Here is a 20,165-nt window from a genome sequence, read left to right on the forward strand (position 1 = left end):
TGCCTTGAGTCTCAGGGAAGCCATGAATGAAAGAAAATTACAAGGTATTTTGCAGATGTATTTTGGAAACATGCTTTCAAAATGTTTGTCCTTTCAAAGCATTAAATTACAAGATTTTATGTCTAGTCATTACTACTCTGGCTTTACACTGTACGAAGACACCTTGCTCCATTTTTCCTCACCATATCAGTGAGCTATTCCCACTGGAGAAGTCTCAGTACGTGGAAAAGAAACTATTCCTGAAATCAGTGAACTCTATTTTAAACTGCCAATGAAAGTTGCTCCTGTTTCTCCTCCCACTTAACCCATAATTCCTGCAAGTATACAGTTCCCAGATATAAATGTAGAAAACCTAAAATTAAAAACAGATCACTTGCCTTTTCTTTTGAGGATTGTGAAATTTCATACTTTGTGTTTATAGAATAGCTACTGTCTAAATGTAGAATATATAGCAAAATACTGCTTAGTCCTTATGCCAGGTTAATTTTTGTGACTTTTTTACTTTAAAGAAATCACTTGTGATTTATAGCAATATTATAATAAAATAGGACACAATATTGTCTACTCTAAAGAATCTATGCTTTGAAATAAGTGAATAAATCAAGCAGTTAGATAATGCACAAGATCTGCTATCTGAAGTCCTCTGCATTCAATTCTGAAGTTCTGTACCGGTTCTTGGATTACATTCAGATAACTGGAGGACAATTTTCTCGGTACCTCTAGCAACTGTTTGTCTTGTTAGGGGAGACCGTTTTCTTTTTTAAACATTACCACCATATAAGCCTAGGTTTCTCTAGAGGTTATGTAAATAATTGATGCTATTTTTGATTACACTTCTTTCATTGGTTTAACATTGATAGGTTTTGAGTTCATGAAATTTAAATATATCATTTAAATTCATGCTGTGATTATTTGTAACTTGTGAGATGTACAGAAAGTAAACTAGTGCTCATTTTGGTTATATAGAATTATAAGGTTTCATGAACATATGAAAGTCATAGTGACATGAATAGGATGACAAGCATTCAGCACACACGCACAAAGTCCTAAAATATCCCCTCAAACTCAGAGGATCTGATCTCTTTTCCATGATTTGTCTGCAACATCATTCATGAAGGTCTTAACTACAGCTTATGCCATGTTATCATTGGAAAAATCCTATGGGTAAAGGGCCAAAAATAAACTCTTTTAGCTGAGTGGCTCTACTTTATAATTCATGCATAGGTGTTTTCTTTTTAATTCGTATTCCTTCCTTATTTTCTCCCCTGGTTTTCTCATCCCTGACATTGTTTCTTTGGCCCTCTTGCCAATTTACTGCACCAAAACAAGTCCTGTCCACTGACAAGACCTAGATTCATCATTTCGTGCTCACTCTTATGGCCTTGGGTACGGATTTAATGCCATCGTTACGTGGACTAATGAGGCACGAAAACATGGGAAAATACCATGAAAAATTAACCAAATGGTCCATAAGGTCAATTCTGTTTTATAATTTTTGTAGCCGTTTCTTATTCTATATACCTGGCTTGCCAGAAATCTTTACCATAATTTATGATACAGGATTATCAGGTTGGGGTTATAGACTTTTTAGTATTATGGTGAACTATTTTGGATTTGTTTCAAAAGGGACTTCAAATGCTGATCAGGCACAAGTCTTGTCACTTAATCTTGCCTTAGTCTTATGAATCTCAGTATGATTCCACAAAGTTTAGGGAGATGTCTTCAATACAGAGGCCTTACAAAAAACTTGATTCATGAAAAGCCTAGTGTGGTTAGTGGTGAATATTTCTATTCTCGCTTTCGCTGATTTTCAGGGTTTATGACTTCTTAAGGGCATTGTAATGTATCGAAGTTCATCTCTACATAAACAGTTCATGTATGTGGCTGGCTGGCTGGCTGTGGCTATGTCTAACTTCTGTCGAAAAGCGGGGAAGAAACCTCCGGTGCTAGGTCACTTGTCTCACCATGTTTAGCCATGTCACTCATCCACTTCAATAATAAATACATTTAGGGTAAGTGTCATGGAATTGACACTACATTAGCAGCAAAAATGTTGATTCCAATTATTTGCAATTTTCCATTTGCTGTAAAAATAAGCCTTCTTTAGTAGATAATCAAAGTAGTAACTAATCCTTTACCCAAATTTAATTTTATTGCAGAATTCTGTAGGTTTGTACTAGTTTAAATATTAAATTTCCACCTCAACAGCTTCTTTACACACACTGGGCCAGATGTGCATCTGGTATAAATTAACATTGCTCTGTTGATGCTACGCGAGACAGGAAGATTTCTATCAAGCAGTGGTCAGTTCCTGTATGATTAAACATACATTATGTCATGCATTTGGGTATAAAATGCTTTTGAATCAGGATTGCTTTGCAACCACGCTGCACTTTATTTGCCCTGTATGTAGTAATGGTTCTAGAAGGGGTAAAGCACTGACCAGTAAGGCCTGTATGACCTTAGTGATACATACTCAGCTGGAATGAGGGAAAAAAAAAGAGGGTGGTTGTGTCACAGGGTGCTCTAAAGGCATCTCAGTGGGGAGGGGACATGAGAAAGGCAAATAGATGGCTAAGAAATTGGGAGACCAGTTATTTACTGTTTATGACGAGAACTAGCAAGGATTCAATGAAAACATCAAACAGCTGGTTAAAAATGTATAAAAAGGAGCTGTTTTTCACACAGCTATGGGAGTCATTGCCACTGCATGTTGTGGAAGTCAAAGGGGCTCATAAAGCATTAACGAATGTCATGAGGGTAGGACTATCAGCGGGTACAAAGTATGATGAGCTGGATGCAAACTGTGCCTTGAGAGGTCGCTAACTCACTAATCGCTCCCTGTAAAGCTGGAACCCTGCAAGAGAAAGCTCACGTGATACCTTCACAGTTTCCTATGCTTCTCTCCTAAGTACCCATGACTGGCCATGGTTGGGGATGTGCTATTGAGCCAGCTGTCCCTGCGACTCTTCTTAGGCTATGCTTTTAACGCCATTCACGATGCCTGTTGTATTGGTAGAGGTATATATATGGATGCAAATACATCAGAATATGATCCAGTGGAACAGATCGTTGGCCGATGTTAGTGTAATTGCATTGGTTTCGACAGAGGTGTGCTGGCATATAGCTGCTGGGGAACTGGCTCGTGACAAGCTCCTCTGTTCCAGCACTGAGACACCAATGTGCTATTTAGTTACATGCTGGTGTAGTACTGTTCAAGCTAATGCAATTATAGAAATGTAATATTGGAACAATACGGTCATGAATTGCAATCTTTATGGATTATACTTTGTCCTTTATAGGAAGCTCAACTAAAATATGCCTTACTTAGCTTTAAATATTCTCTTACTAATGCCATTGGAGCATCTAAAAGTAAAGTGAAACTAAACAGTTTGTTCAAAAAAGAGGGAAAATTGAGATTCAAGCTGATTTCTACCTGGAACAAGTCATGAATAATGAGAAATAAACATTGCTGGTTTCTCTCCTCTTTTACACTTTTACAACATACATTTATTGCAAATGCCTAGCACATGTCAGACTTAGTAGAATGAAAGGTCCGATGCATCAGGCTACATAACTGAAAGCAGAGTTAAACATTAAAGTCAAAGCCTTACATATGATAAATTATTGTAAGTTAATTCATGTGTATTAATGCAAGCACGCTACTCTCAAAAGAGATGATCTATCATAAAGTCTGTCCCTATGGAAGTTTGTTTATGACGTTATATTCTTTGTAAGTGTCTGATGCAAAGAAGAAAAAGGTCAAATAATTAATATTATTGTCTTAAGACAAGTAGTCTTCCCAGTGTTATTATTTCCCATTTTTACTAGTTTTTATTTCCAATTTAGGCCTTTTGATATATTACTGTCAACATCTGTGATATTGCAAACTGTCAGAAGAAGAAGCTAAAGTTGTGAATGCAATAATTATCTATTAAATCTGAGATCTGTGCATAGAAATGTTACTCTGGACTTAGGACTGATAAATTAATTTGTATTTTTGTATTTTGTGGGTTCTATGGACAATCCAGCTATAGATGTTGTTTGGCTTAAAGAGTATGTAATAATTTTCACGATTTTGTTAGTGCTTCAGGGTAGGATTCCTTGACGATTAAGCTCGTATGAAGTACACAGTGTAGAGAAACACATCCAAATAATCAAATACTTTTATAGACATTTCACACACTTTCAGACTTTACAGTTAACCATTTATAGTTTCTGTAATGGGTTTGGGAATTCTTAAGCAATAGCCTATCTACAAATAATTTTCCTGCTGTATCAGTTTTCCTGGCGTTTTCTTTTTAGAACTACAATAGAAATATGTATTACATCAATATTTTTTACCTATTCATGAAGCTTATTTCCCAGAAATACTCATGATTTTGGCAGGCAAATTCCCAAATATGTTTACTAAACATATTTATTGAAAAAGAATTTGTCAGAAAGTAACTCATTAAACATTTATTAAACTCATTTAACATCATTAAAAAAATCTGCAGCAAGCTACTAATATCTGATCAGTCCTTCCTTTCCTTTCAGTCGGTAAAAACCATTTCTGTTTTCAGACAAATTCGTTCACAATAAAGAAAAAATTCCTATGCTACTTAATGGAGCTGACAAGTAGTGAAGAAAAAAAAAATTCTTCGTGAACATGATGTCTGTGCTAGGTGCCCTTCCATGAGGCACTGCTAAATGTGCGAATAAAGTATGTGTCCTAGAACTCATAGAAGATTATATACATATCTTTTTTCTCCTTCTTTTGTGATCAGTAGAACCGGGTTTTTCTTTGGCCTGTCTGAAGTATTGGATTGCAATCGATCACAATATTCAGTTGCAAGGCACCAGGACAATTATAAGAAGGAACAATGGAGGGGAAACTCTGTACTTGTGATCTCTACTGTATAGTTTTTCTTTGCCAAAGATGCACATTTAGGGCTTTAGAGCAATCAGAAGTAGAGGTTTGGAAATATTTTTGAATATATGTCTTGTGCACCAAAAAAACCTCAGTGTAGGGCCGTGAAACTATTAAATAACCTCAGGCTGTTTTTTCAGATAGTTGTCACCCAAGAAAGTAGATTTCTCTGAGACTGGTCAAAATGTTTTGTTTCAAAATTTAGAAAGTGTAATTTTGAATTTGAAACTATGCTTGAGATGAAGTTTAACTATATTCACTTAATACTTCAGTGTCACATAAAGTGTGATCAGTTGGCCAAAAAGTAAATTATTTTCACAGTCTAATCAAGCTGTTCAAAAACTTGTTTACTTGATACTAATTTCTACATCTTTTATAGATTATCTACTAAGTGGATATAAATGGGCATTGCTCAGCTGAGACCCTGATCCCATAACTTTTGGTTCTGATCTAAAGCAGTGATTTCAATCCACAGCAGACAGAGAAAGTCCTTATTTAGGGTTCAGTTCACAAGGATTTTCATATGACCCTGGGAACAGAGAAGATAACTGTAAAATGTGGCACAACTGTGCATATTAGATTGATAGATTTATTGAGATCTGATTTATAACAAATTCTGAAGTGAAGAAAGTTTCACCTGATTTCTGGATTTGTAAGAAAATATTGTGGAAGGTCTACAGTCCACACCTTGCCACTGATTTCACATCAGACTTCTGAGGTCCCTTCAGAGCGTCATTAGTCCTTTTCATTAAGCAATCTCTGGCAATAGTTGGGGTCTAAACTTTTCCTCTGAAATAGCTAAATATAATTTTAATAAATAAATATTATAAATAAATGTTATACCACTCTTCTAAAATACTCTTTAAAATGTTGTATCTCTCCCTCTTTTTCATGCTTAATGGTCTTTTAGACCTTGATTCAATCTTTTCATGTTTTTCATTAAATGATACCTTCTTCTGCTTCGTTTCTTGTTTTTCAAAATATGACTGGTGCCAGAGCACATTAAGGGTTCCCCTGGCAACACAAACCCACACTTTTCCTTGGAGCTGCATCTCTGCAGCCTAAACCGCTTAAATCATGACCTTGTAGCTACAGCTTGTTCTGAGATTAATTAAGAGCATTTAAAACTAATAATGATAAAGTTTAGCCCATTCTTTGATCTGCAGACAACTGAACTAAATGCTTGTATTTACACTCATGTAAGTGGGGCCAGATCTTGAGCTTTCTACACCCAGATTAGCAATGAAATACTTGCTTCCTGGGTTTATATACTAGACATTTAAATGGAATTAGATCCTTGTTTTGGACTTTACATTCAGTGTTGTTAAATCCTGTCTTTACTGAGGTCGGCACTATGTGGATACATGAAAGTTTTATCTAAGGACTACCAATAGCAATGAAATCTGTTTATACAGTTCTGTATTTATTCTCTGCCACAATACGTCAGCTCTTCCAGAGTTATTACACTCTCCATAAACAGAAGGATGTGTGTATGCACACACTTCAATTTGCTCAAGTTTACCCAACCCTAACTGCAATGAAACATAACAAAGAAAAGGAGTTGACATTCAGGATCTGTTTAGCTTGCTACTAACCCTTTCCAACAGCAGAGCTTGAATGCCTGCGCTAAAATCCTTTTCAGGACGTTTGTCTCTTTCCCCCTTAATGGAAAAAATTTCTTAAGAAAAATATCTAATCTGAATCATTTTACCTTAAAATATTAAAACCACAATGAGAGAGTGCAAATAGGGAAATGTAGTCTTTCTTCATTATGATAAATTCCTGAAAAGTACCTTCTCAAAACATTTTCAGCACAAAATAAAAGCTCACAGCTTTGCTTCTTGCAGCTTTGCTCGAGTTTATAACAGGAGAACTTCACTGTGCTTGTGCCAGTCTGCGATGGGACTCTCTAAATCCCAGTAGAATACTTGTCTTTCATTACTTCCCTTCGTCATTCTTCCTGACATATCATACTCTTTATTTACAATAATTATGCATATCCTACCCTTTCATTAGTTTTGCACCATTAAAACTTAAGTACCAGATTTGGCAAACTTCTTCAAACCAAATTGCAAACCACTGATTTCAGAATGAGGTCTCAAAACCATAAAGTAATAAGCAACAGTTGTTTGTAAAACTTTCCAGGATGGGGAAAAGGCACCGACTATCAGATAGCTATGAACTGCTCTCTCCTTTTTTTTCTCCTTAGTCTTGTCCTGTGTTACTAGGCAGTAAATATTCAAAGCTCTGGATATAGTCTCTGATTTACTCCCATAGTAAGGCAGATAGATTTGTGGTGATCTCATTGTTTGAGGTGGGCAAATGTAGCTGAAAGATAAGTTTTCTTACACAAAAAATGTAAAACCTCCCAATATGGTCAACTTTTGTCTTTGGTCCCTTTCTGCAGGTAAGCCCAGTTCATTCAAGGCCACCTGACAAAAAAAGGCTCCTAATCTTACAAATTTGGGAGCTCTTTCAAATTTGGGAGAGTTACGTATGTCTGAGTGCCCGTGTACACAGGTCCAGTTGTAGAAAAGCACTCTTATTTGTGAACTTTTGGTGATCAAGTTTTTTATTTGCAAGCTTGTGTACTAAAAGCAAAAGAACTCTGGATTCCAGTTTGAACGGAGGTGCAGGGAGGATATCTGCAAAAGCAAACTTCCATCTTTTCTTCAAATGCTGTTTTATTTGCACAATAGATTAATTGAACAGACATAGAGCAGCTGCTGAAGGATTTGTGAATAACCTATGGAAATCCTTTCTCTAAGAAAGCTCAGTCCATTCAGTTAGAAAAGAGATGAGATACATAACTAAGAAACATAACAGGAAAAATTACACAATTAAGTTCTATGAGTAAATGTTAAATGATTGTAAATAACAAAATAAATAAAGACCACTGAAAGTTACAGGTGATAATAAGATTTTATCTTTCCGGTAGCATTTAGCTTGTAAATAGCCTTCGTGTTTCTGCTGTATATGATTTAATTTTAGAATAATCAATTACAATCACAAACAGAGAAGTTTTTCTTTAAAAAAAGAGATAACATTTGTTTTTATTTTACTTTTCTGTAACAGTTTTTTCTACATGAAATTTTAAACATAACTGACTGAATTTTGAGAGAATTCATTCCTTTTGGAATAAATCTCTTTGAGAACTCTGTCTAGAACACAGATTTACGATTAGAGGAGTCAGCAGAAATAACTGAATGTGTCCACTCATCTATGACAGATATGACAAATATTACTATTAAATCCTACATCTATTTCTGCTTACCATTCCTCAGACTCGCCGGTGAATGTTTTTGTGATGTTCTCTTGCAATTTTGTGAAAAAAGGATGAATGACTACATTCTGAATAGCTTCAGAGAAGAGTTAACTAACCTTTTTATTGTACTTAAAAATAGACAATAAGTTACCATGGTATGGAGAAAGAAAAAATAAAGTGAAGGTTTCTAATATTAATTTACCAAGTCTGTTCAACAGCCAAACAGCATTTCCAGTTTGATTCAACTTGTTATGGATATTTCCCAAAACACTCTTTCATTATGACAAAGGGTGCTTCAAACATTAAAAGAGCGATGACAAACGCTAAAAAGCATGAGGGACCCCATTCACTCATAGTGAAAGCAGTTCTAAAAATTTGTGAGGTGGAAAGTGAATAAATCTTGACGTTTGTAGCTGGTGCTAATATATCGTAATCTGTAGGCTTGATCCAAGGTCTGCCTAAGTCAGGGAAAGTGCTCCACCGACTCGTGATTTGTGATACAGTTCCTATCATGAATTTTTATGTTGGTTAGACTCCTTTCAGCTGGTTGGTGCATAGTGCCATTTTTGTGTTGTGAAATGGGCTTTCTTGCATTTTCTTTTGATATTGTTCCTGTTCTCTGTGGGAAAGCACAGTTCTGGCCCCATGTCTGAAAGCTAGCTGCTCATTCCCTTCCAAAACACTGCCAGTGCTGCAGGTGGGAAGCAACTTGTGCTTGGGATCACCTGGCCAGTCGTAGCCAGCTCCCATAGTGTCCAACTTCTCACCCCCATTAATATTGGTTTTGTATAGGTAGAACTGATTATGTGATTGTGATTCTTTTCTTCAGCCTGTACCGTGTGGGTTGTCAGCTCTAGAAATTAGTTCTACATTTGCTCGTGTACAATTAAAGTCTTTTATGACGCCTGAATCTGAGGATGCTTTAAAATGTTACGCAAGTACCAAAGCAGGCCATTTCATCGCTGATAGAATAAACTGCGGTAGAACACAAGTCAAGAAAGTTTCCAGGAGAGGAAGCAAAAAACTGGCTGTTTATTCATAGCCAGATGTACTTGTCTCTTTCTCTGTCTGTTTGCATTAGTCCTGGCTCAGCTTTCTCCTTGTTTGTGGTTTGCAAGTATGAATGAATATTATGACATGCTGTCTCCCAGTGGTTCCATGTAAATAATTATGAGGAGAGGTAGATGGAGTTACACACACATTGTACATTTTAGCAGATATTCTGAAATTTCATACGCAGACAAAACATGGCATGCTGCTTAATACGTGTCACTGCCTTCATTCATCCTGCTAAATTTCTGGTGTGTGTAATAGGGGATTGTGGCAAGCCGTTCCCAGCCAGAAAGGTGAGATTATATCCTCATTGCCAGTATGAATGAATGGTTTGGAAAAAAACCAGAAAATGCGATTCCAGTAGCTCATTGTGAAAAGAAGGAATGAAAGGCTATGATTAAGAAAAGACCAAGTTATGCAGAAGTTCATAGTTAGACAGTGGCCAAGCAGCACTGAACTTTAAACACCAACAGGCTCTTTACCTTCCTATAATATTCTGGAGTAGAAGCAGCTCCAATCAAAAGTGAAATGCCAGCATGCAATTATGGCCATGTCGCATGACAGGGACTTGCAGTGGGGACAAAAGGGACAATAACCCCTGCACACACCTGGTGAATTTGCACCGGTAACCCCTACATACCCCTTTCTTTAAAATCTCTGGCTACCTGGGAAGTATTTGAATTCATGCTTCTCACACCTCTGTGATGTATAGAAACACTATCTTGCAGATGAGAAATGTGAGTACAGTAAGTTCACAGCCTGGTCTTCAGAGTTAGTGGAAGAGTGCAGCCTAATCTGAAGAGAATAAAGTCCATGAATATGCAGGAACTTTGCAAACTGAGAGCCTGGGAGCGAGGAGCAATCCTCACGGGCTGCCCTGGGAACGGGATGTCGCTCTGGTACTACGCAGTGTTTTAATCACAAAGCATTTCCACTTAAACAAAATGAGACCCAGGGGGTGATCAGGAAAAAAGACTAGCTGCTTTATTCAGCAGATTTCAAAATTGATTATGTTTATGTTTAACTGACTTATTTATCCACCTCTGGAAGCTCAGGGAAGACTGAAGAAGAGCTCAGTGGATAGTGTGACTGAATGAATTCAGTGAGTTTTTCATTGAACTCAGGGACATTTGGGTTATTTTCTCACAATCCAGTTTCCTCCAAAGTTGCTCCTTGGGCCTAATGTCCCTGAAACTGAAATTGTTGAATGACAGGAAGATGAGCTAAAATGTCTTAGCGGATCTCAGAACTTCACCTAACAGTATTGGCAGGGACCGGACCAGCTGCGAATGAAGGATGAATTGAAGGCAGGGGAAGAAATACTTTTTGCCTTTGCAGAGGCCAGTTTCAATGTGAAACTTCAAAACTACAGAGGCCTGTAGTGACACCAAGGTGGTGGTTACTGTACCCTGAGGAGGTGAGAACTTCGGTCAGGTGATACTGAGATTTGGGTGTAGTGCTGAATTTAACCAACCGTCTATCAAGCGCCTATAAATGCAAAGACCATCTGGCTTTGATTACAGATACTTAACAATTTTGAATATTGGGACAAAACTCTGACAGCAAGCTAAACATCAGGCAGGGGTGCCCAGAGGTTCGAGGGAGTACAAGTAGAGACTACGGTTCCCTGTCTATTAAGAGCTGTCCCACTGGAATGAGGTGGAAGACCCCTCTAATTACTCAGCATAGTGGGCAATGAGATCAACTGCTCTTCCTGCCCCTTCTCTCTGGGCGGCCCTGCCTCCCTCGGATGCCATCTCTTCAGCCGATGTAAATGAGTGAAGTAATGATATTAGAAGAGTCTTGGCTGATTTCACAAGGTAAGAATATAGTCCCCAATTGCTTAAAGTCTTCTTATTGTTTGACACAAGAACTGTGTTCTTTACACATCAGTACTTCACATCTGATGAACTATAAAATGTTTTTCCTCAGCAGAATCAGAGCTCAATTTTACACATTTGGAACGGTAATAATTAAAAATATCACACACTGATTGCATTGCAGCAGCATGAAAAAAATGTTATATTACAAGGAGCGGCTGTGCATCTCATTCTGAGAATTTTTCACTCAGTACAGGGTAGCTGGATAATGTTGAATAGAGCATATTTTGATGCAAACCTGTGCTGATTTTACCTTGTAACTGATTCATCAGGTAATACTAAAAAAATATTAATTTTTAAAGCTTGGTTATAGGAACTCAAGTATATTTGAATAACTCTGAGATAAAATATCTCTGTACAAAAAACGAACAAAAATATTCCTAGAGCATACCCAGACTTCATTTACTGTGCCTCCAAACAAAACTTTTCCTCTGCGCACAGCGATGTAGCTGCACATACTCATGTTAATAGAGTCATTAATCTTTCCTGCAGTAATCTCTACCTCTCAGTTTTTACACATTCAGCACCTGGGTCAAATTTGACCTGACAAGTTTGTCCTTGAATACTATAATTTACAAAGTCCATGTTAAAAAAAAACATGTATTATCAGAACTGCTGCATTTTATCAAATACCTGCCACTAGCTCTTGCCTGAAATAGTTCATTTGCAAAGCTCTTGCCACCAAACTGTGGAAACGAACCATCAGTCAAAGGCTTGTTTTGCTCTTTTTTTATAGCGATAGCAAATGAACTGCAGATGGAGCACTGTTTATGCTTTCCCATCATCTCTGGAGTGCCTGGAACTGTTGCTGTGATGTCATTACATTTGGGCAGGATATAGAGAAGGCAGCAACACTGGAAATACTTATTTACCGGGTTAGGGCCAGTTTGACTTGTACTATAGGAAGAACATCAAGGTGCTTGAAATGGAAGGCTACATGACCTCACTTTTCACATAGACCTATTGTGGAAACAGCACATGGAAAAAAAAAGTTTGAGATGTCTACTGATCAGATAGAAAAGAGAAAGAACTTGTTCTTAGATTTTATGTAGCTTTGTATCAGAAGGAACTTTTGTTTGTTTGGCGTGTATATCTGCAATCTCTGTCACTGAAATATTGGCCTTTCTGGCTGTGACGGATGAGTTCTGTCAGATTAAGGTATATAGCTTATTACGTTCCCACTCTCAGGTGTCTGCCCCATCTTTCTGCAGAAGTTACATTGCAGGAGTTGCAGAAGTTACATTGCAGGAGTTACAGAAGTGAATGATTGCACTTAAATTTGCCAAACTGCAAATTACAGAAGCTGCAGGACTGGCATGTGTTTGCCATGGGGCAATCACCTCTGGCAAAGAGGTGAGTGGACAGCTGAGAGTAGTAATGCCTTAAAAAATTATAGCTAAATCTATCAGTGCCCATCTGTCCCAGGTGGAGGTGGAAATAGCAGATGTAGATTCAAACATGTGATCTTCTATTGTTATTACAATGTATTACTGGAGTACAAATGTCCAACAAACCACTGGGGCTGGCCTGTACAGGAGAGTAGGCAGTGAGGATAAAGTAGAACTAAACAGGGTGGTGCAGCAAACCAAACTGTCCAACCAGCCACAATTGTGTAGCAACAGTTTTCATCAGCACAGCGTCTCTGTTGGCCTCAAGGCAGGCATAAACTTCAGGCAGAAATACCCAGGAAGGCAGTGCAACGGCTTTGGCTTTGGGTGGATTGTTTCTTAGCATTGTATTGATAAAATGTAATCGGTTTTATGTCTTATCATAAAGTTTGATTCTAGGTATTACACATACAGCAAAACAGTTTTGTCTTCCACATGGTGCTGCAGCACCTCTGCTACCTCGTTTGGTCTCTAGCGCTGTACAGGGCATCGCTAGCTTACCCTTCTTTGAACCGCGTACTTGCACATATGAAATGGTGATCTTTTCTTGACAGAGAATATTTCGATAGGCTCGCATGGTTTGTTTGCAACTTTTACAATTAGTAGTACAAAACGCTAGCCAATGAGGAAGTGATATTGTAAAGAAACCCTGTTTTCTGGCCAAGCAGACAAAGTTCCTTTTGTGATACCATAACCTTGATTCGTTTTCTTTATCATTGCTTGTGTGCTTTCCAACTCTCTGTTATCAGGCTTTCACAACGACTGTCTCAGTCACTGATGTGACTTAGAGAGTTTCTGCTGCAAGCACAGATTAATGGATAAAGCCTGGTATAGAAAGCGAGCAAGTCTATGATTAATTTCTGGAATTAATGCTGCTTTGGTTCATGCACAACAAATACCACCTGGCTTAAATGACCACTTCCAAATTCTCCAAAGAGGGGAGAGTCCCCTCACAAGGTAGATCCAGGATGGCCAGTTCCATACAAGCCCATTTGCAGTCCTGGCGTAAAGTGCTCTGGCTCAGCCCTGGGCAGGGTGCTAATAGATGGATTAGTGCCAGCTGTGAAGATAGCTAGCAGGTGTCTGTAATTTAGATTAACTATAAAGCTGATCTCTCTCTAGCTCCAAGGTTGGTAAGTCTGTGGGGATACAGCCAGGTTAGCTGACCTGATTTGGGGGTGCTGGTTGTTTTGCCTCTGAGCTGCTGCAGCCAGTCCTATGTGGCAGAGATGTGACCTCTGACAATAGCAAGGATTGTGGAAAGGCCTAATCCCAGGTAAGAAGTTAAGGCTGGTCTAGTATGAACTGGTAAAATAGCGAAGGTTTAGATAGATTTCATTCCCTTCTCTCTAGCAACTTTCAAGAAACTTTATATCTAATTCTGCTTTCCTAAGCACAGAATTCCTTTAGGCTCAATTAAGCCAGTCTATAGTAGCGATGTGGGAATGAGTTCTTCATATGGTAACCTGTGCATGGTGGACAAATGTCCTTTGTTTTTATTTTAATAATGAACATTCAAGGCATCTATGCTAAATTATTTTGTTCTGACTGTAGTGTTTAGTATGTAATTTCATTGATGCCTGTAGGAAGGTGCATTATTATGTGTTTAATAGTCACTTAAGACTCACTTAAAGGCTTTATTACAGCATGCTTTTTTTAATAGTGCACAGCTCATTTCTGGAGAGGTTCTGTTCCTCTATTTGTGTATAACTGATGTTTTGAAAAAAAAAAAAGTGAAATTTTAAAGATGTTGGTAGTATCTCTGAATATTTATGTTGGAAGAGATTTCAGGAAGTCATTTAGTCCCATTCCTCTGCTCCAAGCAGGGGTAATGTCGACTTTAGAGCAGGATGCTCATGGCCTTTTGCAGTAGTGTTCTTGCTGTCTGAGGCTCGAGGTTTCACAGCTGGTTCTGTGCCTCTTGATGGGAGCCACAGTGAAATGTGCTCAGTGCAGCTGCTCAGTTTGGCTCCTAGGCAGCCTTGGAAAAAACTTGCTAGAGATCCTAGTGCTGTGACCAGTGATTGTGGATCTGCCAGTCTGTTTTGGAAAACCTTTTCCAGCTTCCTTGGCTTTCCTGTATTGAACTTGTGCTTTAAGGCAGAGGAAAGTAAATGTTCAGCATGGCTCCATAGGGAGAAAGAACAGTGTGGAATATAATTTACTAAAAGTAAAGAGGGAGATATGGGAAGATACTTTAGCAGCCAAATCCAATCATGAAGTTGCTTTCTGTTCACTTGATCTAGTTTCTTCTGCTCCTGCTTCATTATAACCCTTTCTGTCACTAATATAGAGTCTCCTTTGCTGAATAGTTTGACTTACGTTAGTCCCTCTGGCCTGGGGCAGGGGGGAATCCTCTTTTTAAAGACAACCAAAGTATATACAACTTGTATTTTCTTCTCTCATTTTTTTTTTTTACTTCAGAACTACCCATTGACTTTCCAGACTTGGAGAAAATGTAGGTTATCCTGCCCAGTGGGTTTCTCTGGTTCTGCCCACCTGTAGATGTATGCAATTAGAAGAGAATGAAGATAAATGAGATCACATGAGAAGACTGGGAGAAAAGTTTCCCTCACTGAGTGAAGTCCCATGGTTAACTATGACCTTGAGAATCTCTTCTACATTGTGGTTAGAAGGAAACAATGAAATACTCCAAGTCATAGGAATAGGTGATATGAGGAGAGCAGCCACTGTGGTGCAGCTACAAACCTGCACAGGGGGAGGACTAGCCTGGGTAATTTAAAAGACATTTTTACCCTCAGGCTAGATTCTAATTTTGGTTATCCTGGGGTAAATTAGGCGTAACTTTACTGACATCAAAGGCTCTGGTCAAGATGATCTAGCTTCATGCTCTTGAAACTGAGGTCAAAACCACTAATTTTCTAGGCAAATTCTGCCCAAAATCAATGGGTGGAGCAAGGTCAAGCCTATGATTTTATTCTTTCCAGTGGGCACTTGCACAACTCAGTATTTGCAGCTGGCTTTGTCCCTTAAAGGGCCATTTTTTTTTTGCATCTGAACTGGCAATTGTCTGGCCACAACTATTCAACTGGCCTGTTCTGATGGGATGGGTTAGGGGTAGGCAAGCCTGAAAAATAAAGATGCAAAGGGGTATAAAGTGATTTTTATGATACTTGAAGAAAGCTATATTGGATTCTGTGGGATAGAGGTTCAGGCTATTATCAAAATAGAGCTTATTTTTAGCCTGTACCAATTTTCTTCTTGCACTTTAATTTTGAGTTAGTGCGCCATATGCGGAGCAGAGATGAAAGTTTCGAAGTAAATGCCTGTGAACTTATTTTGAATAATCTCTAGTATTTTTCTTTATGATAAAACATAGGCATCAGGCAACTGCTGTGCTACAAATCTAACTTCAAGTTGTTGTGCTTAGCTACATACCATTCTTAAGTTGGAAGCTTACACATGCACCAGGGATGCCTTTTCTCAAATTAACATTCACTGTTTTAACTTCCGGGATTTCTGCTCATAATTGAGAAGAACTAAATGTCTTGCCTCAAGGCAAAACCAGTATCAGTGCAAGTAGCAACTTTCTATCCACATGCACTTTAATTGTTCTGTACCACACATCTTTCTTGGGTCTCAAAGTCTGTGTGGCTGCTGTGAGGAGCTGTGCTAACACTTCCAGGGGTTTCCTCATAGGAGTAATGCCTTCTGACATATCTTATTTATAAGTGATTTCATAGTGCTTTACAATCAAGGAATTGCTCTAGCAATGTGCTACCTAAGACATATCTAATAAATAGAAATCTAGCTGCTGGCTTTGCTGGTGTTGTCCTGTAGCTTTTTTGACTTTGGGAAAAAGAGTAATTCTTGTTAGTCATGTTCACAAACCAGTGAAAGTTAGTGGCTGGTGTGGGTGGTTACTGCATTCACATGCAATGTTATGCACTGATCTGAAAATAGTGAGGAAATCAAAAATACCCTGCTGAAACTATTTATGCCCCATGACTAAAGGTCGAATGTATTAAATATTCTTAGCCACTAGGTGGCAATGAGATGTGGCGTTGTAGTTGGAGCCATGCGAGGACCATCCTCACTAATACTGGGAATTGGATGTGAGAAGCCATATTCCTATTGAGTGACCTGCACCGTGCCTTGGGGCTCCTAGTAGATCTCAGCTTACTGACAGTGACTGCAGTTTCGTTTAAGACCCAGTCGGTATGAATCAGTTTTCACTCCCTTGGTTGTCTTTTGTCATTTGCCACTTAGCAATGTCATTTGTAGTATGTTTTAACATTTTCAGTGTCCTTTGGCAAGCAACTGTGCTTTGTTATTTCAGCTGTGAGCTGGATAATCTACTGAAGTGATGATGGCTTTTTTAAGAAAATGCCAGTTATCTTGTGCAGTTATGCTGAGCTTGAAATCTGCTCAAGTTGGTGTATACTGTTTCCAGCAATAAGAAATCAGAGCAGGTAGGGTACTCTGCTTACCTAGCAAACAGCTGGTGATAAGTTAAGAATGAGTTCCGAGAGAAATATTTTCTCCTGGCCTATCCTGCAATTGTAAGTTTTACAAAGAAAAGGGGTAAAAATATTCCACCAGGATTTCTTCCTATTGAGGCAAGAAGATAACTCTCAAAAACACCAGCAGTGCTCAGCAGCAATTGTCCCAAGTTGCTGTAAGGCAGGCACTAGGAAATCTTCATTTTAATGGATGGTCTGGGAACCCTTTGTCTGTTTGTAGCAAGGTATTGCTCTGTAGGTGCCACACTTAAACTGAAGCAGTTTCATTAGTAGTAGAACACTACTTCAACAGCAATAAGGGCTTCAGAGGCATTTCCTTAACATCTAAGAAGAAACTGCTTCTGAAGCAGCCCCAGGTTGTGTTAGTCACTTCATTCACCACTTTTAGTTCCTAATGGGGCAATCTGAGTCAACAGAATTGACAAATGTGTTCTGTGTGAGGTATAGTGTTTGGTAGTATGTGCTGCAAATGCTTGCTACAAACATTATACTAAAAAGGAAGTTGCTGTAGCAAAGTCAAACATTACAGACATAAAGCAGCAGTGTTTTAGATGTTCATGAAAATTTGATTTCTTTCATGTCCATTATGGTATCAGTCTTGAGTTACATGATCAGTCCTATAGTTTTCTCCCATTTTCTGCTTATTTCTTTGTGCAGAAACAAAAGCGTATTCAGCTAAGGCTCTGACTAACACATCTTGAGATAATGACACTTTTATAAGCGTAATTTCTTGTATGCTCAGGTCCAGTTCCAATCATCATTTTGTATGTACATACAATAAAAATATACTTTCCTTGATAAAGTGATGTGATCTTAACAGGTAAAGATGAGAAAAGCCCTTAGAAAGTTCAAAAAGGACATGGAATTAGAAGCCAGGAAAAGGACATGGTAACAGTGAAAAGATTGAATTTCATATAATAAGAAGCAGTCTCAGCATGCACATTGCCTAGCCAAGGTAAACCACACAATAAGTCACTGGATAAACAGAATCATAAAGTATATGATCCTTAATCTTGAGGTGGCATTAATGCAGTTCTGTTGTAATTACCTTTATTATGGATAAGAGAACTTAAGTGGTTCCAATGCCTGCAAGAGGTATGGTAACTTCTAATTGTTCGAAATTAGATAAAGACAATGCTACAGTTTCATACGCATGCTTAAAATTCAGCTGTCAGATGTATTTCTATGTAGCTATGGTTTGGAAGGTGTTTAAGGAGAACAGCAGTTTAATAGAGCATCTGGATCTTATTGAAGACCTGTTTTTTTTGTTTTGTTTCTTAATTTATTACTAGACTTTCCAGCTGGGCTGATAGAGGCACAAAGAGGACAAGACATTGCTCAAAATCACAGAGCAAATTTGTATCTCAGGTTAAATTGGGCAGTTTTCTTTTGCCTTTTGCTGTAAACATTAAATGTAAGAGCGTCCAATGCTACTTGATAGTATTTTTGCTTGTCACTTGAAGTTTCACTTGTAAAATTTAATAACGTTCCTCATTTTTGGAAACAATTTTTTAAAGATGTTATAGAAGGCTTTATTTTTTTCAGCTTTGTTTTGGTCCACTGATGCTGTTTTGTAGAAATAGTTGTTATCCATTTTCTTATTCAAGAGCACATGGAGCTGCCTGTGTCTGATTTGGTAAGACTCCTGGTGGTATGCAGCACTGCTTGTGTGTGTCTAGCATGTCAGCACATGCTGGTGCCCCACTTCATTACAGATGTCCTTGTGCTGGAAATAAATAAAAAACCAAGCCTGGAGCTAACTGTAAAATGTGCTGTATGTTAAAGGTAATCAATACTTGATTCTTAATATGGATAGAGAAATAGTGGAACATGCCTGTATTGACTGTATTGTGTTGTTTATCCTAGTTATGAGTCTTCCTGCTGGCTGTTCATCTTCTCAGTATCCATTTTCCAATTATTTCCAACTGAAACTTTTGCTTTCAAAGCAAAGAGCTGCAGCCACATCCATGTTCTGATTGTTGCCTGCTGTATTCCTCCCTCACAGGGCCATTTACATCTTTAATGAGTTTGTTGTCCTCCCACTCTGTTAAACTATGCCAAATGCAGAATGTAATTGAGAAATAATATATTAGTCCTCTTGTAAGGAAATCCAAAAGGAAATTCCACTCGTAAGCCTCTTCAAGTCTGTTAAGGCAAACTGTATTTTTGGTTGCCTATTTGAAGGGGAAAACCCAGCCCTAGCCCTTTAGTTAAAGGTGTGTGTCATCTTGGCTGTGCTGGCTGTTTACCACTTAGGTAAGTTAATGCCATTTCTGACATCTGTAGATCATATCCTTTGGACTACTGCGTAACCCAGCCAAATCATTTCAATGGGGGTGAAGTGGAGAGACAAGGAATTTATCCTAGGGTTTAATCTGAATGCAATACATAATTCTACAAGAGATATGAAGAGGGCTCTTGAGACAGTAAATAGGAATACATTAAGAAGCAGCCATTTGGGTCTTGGATCTTTAGATTTATATTCATGCTCACAGATCTAATTACTACTAGTGAACTGGAAAGTTCCATATTGGCTCAACTGTTCTTCAATGTGCTGCTGATCACAGCTATGTAAGCCAGTAAGTGAAAAAACAGATAGAGCTGGCAAACTCCAACTTTTTCGTTCATGATCCATGCAGAAAAAGCCATGGGTGACTGCAATTTACTTTTTATCCCATAAATGAGATCAGACCATCTCTCTGACTTCTGTGGAACAAGATATTTCCTAATGCAAATTACAGCAGCCACATGGATGTTTTATCAGAGGAGCCATTCTTCTAGCTGGGATCATTGGAGTGCTTTCTGCTTCCTTTCCTTCTGCCTTACCTTTGAACTGTTCCTGTGCTCAAGTAGTGTGGTGGTAGAACCACAAACCTGCAGAGGCACAAAGGAGCCTTACGAGGGCTGTGGATCTTATCCACCGAGTTGGTGACAAACCCTGAAAGATAGATAGTATCTTATTGTAATAGTGGTACATTACCTGTGGTTCTCCTATGGGCAGCTGCAAGCATGATGGTTCCTCCTCAAATTCTTGTGTTTATTCAGAGGCGTACATATTACTGCAGCTCTGAAAGCATCACAATATAATCCCTTTTGTCTGTATATCTTTGCTCTGTTGACTAAAATTCTCACACCCTAAGCAAAGATTCACATGTTTCTCCCCTGGCAATACTTAAAGCATTG

At 38.3% G+C, this 20,165-nt stretch overlaps 1 protein-coding gene across 1 annotated transcript in view; it reads right to left on the reverse strand.

Moving 5' to 3' along the window:
- PDE5A (phosphodiesterase 5A) overlaps positions 1 to 20,165 on the reverse strand; it is a 138,611-nt gene that overhangs the window by 100,940 nt on the left and 17,506 nt on the right. The gene's annotated exons all lie outside the window — the stretch shown is intronic.

The sequence above is a fragment of the Platalea leucorodia genome, assembly GCF_965183815.1.
Source record: "Platalea leucorodia genome assembly, chromosome: 6".
Lineage (NCBI taxonomy): Eukaryota > Metazoa > Chordata > Aves > Pelecaniformes > Threskiornithidae > Platalea > Platalea leucorodia.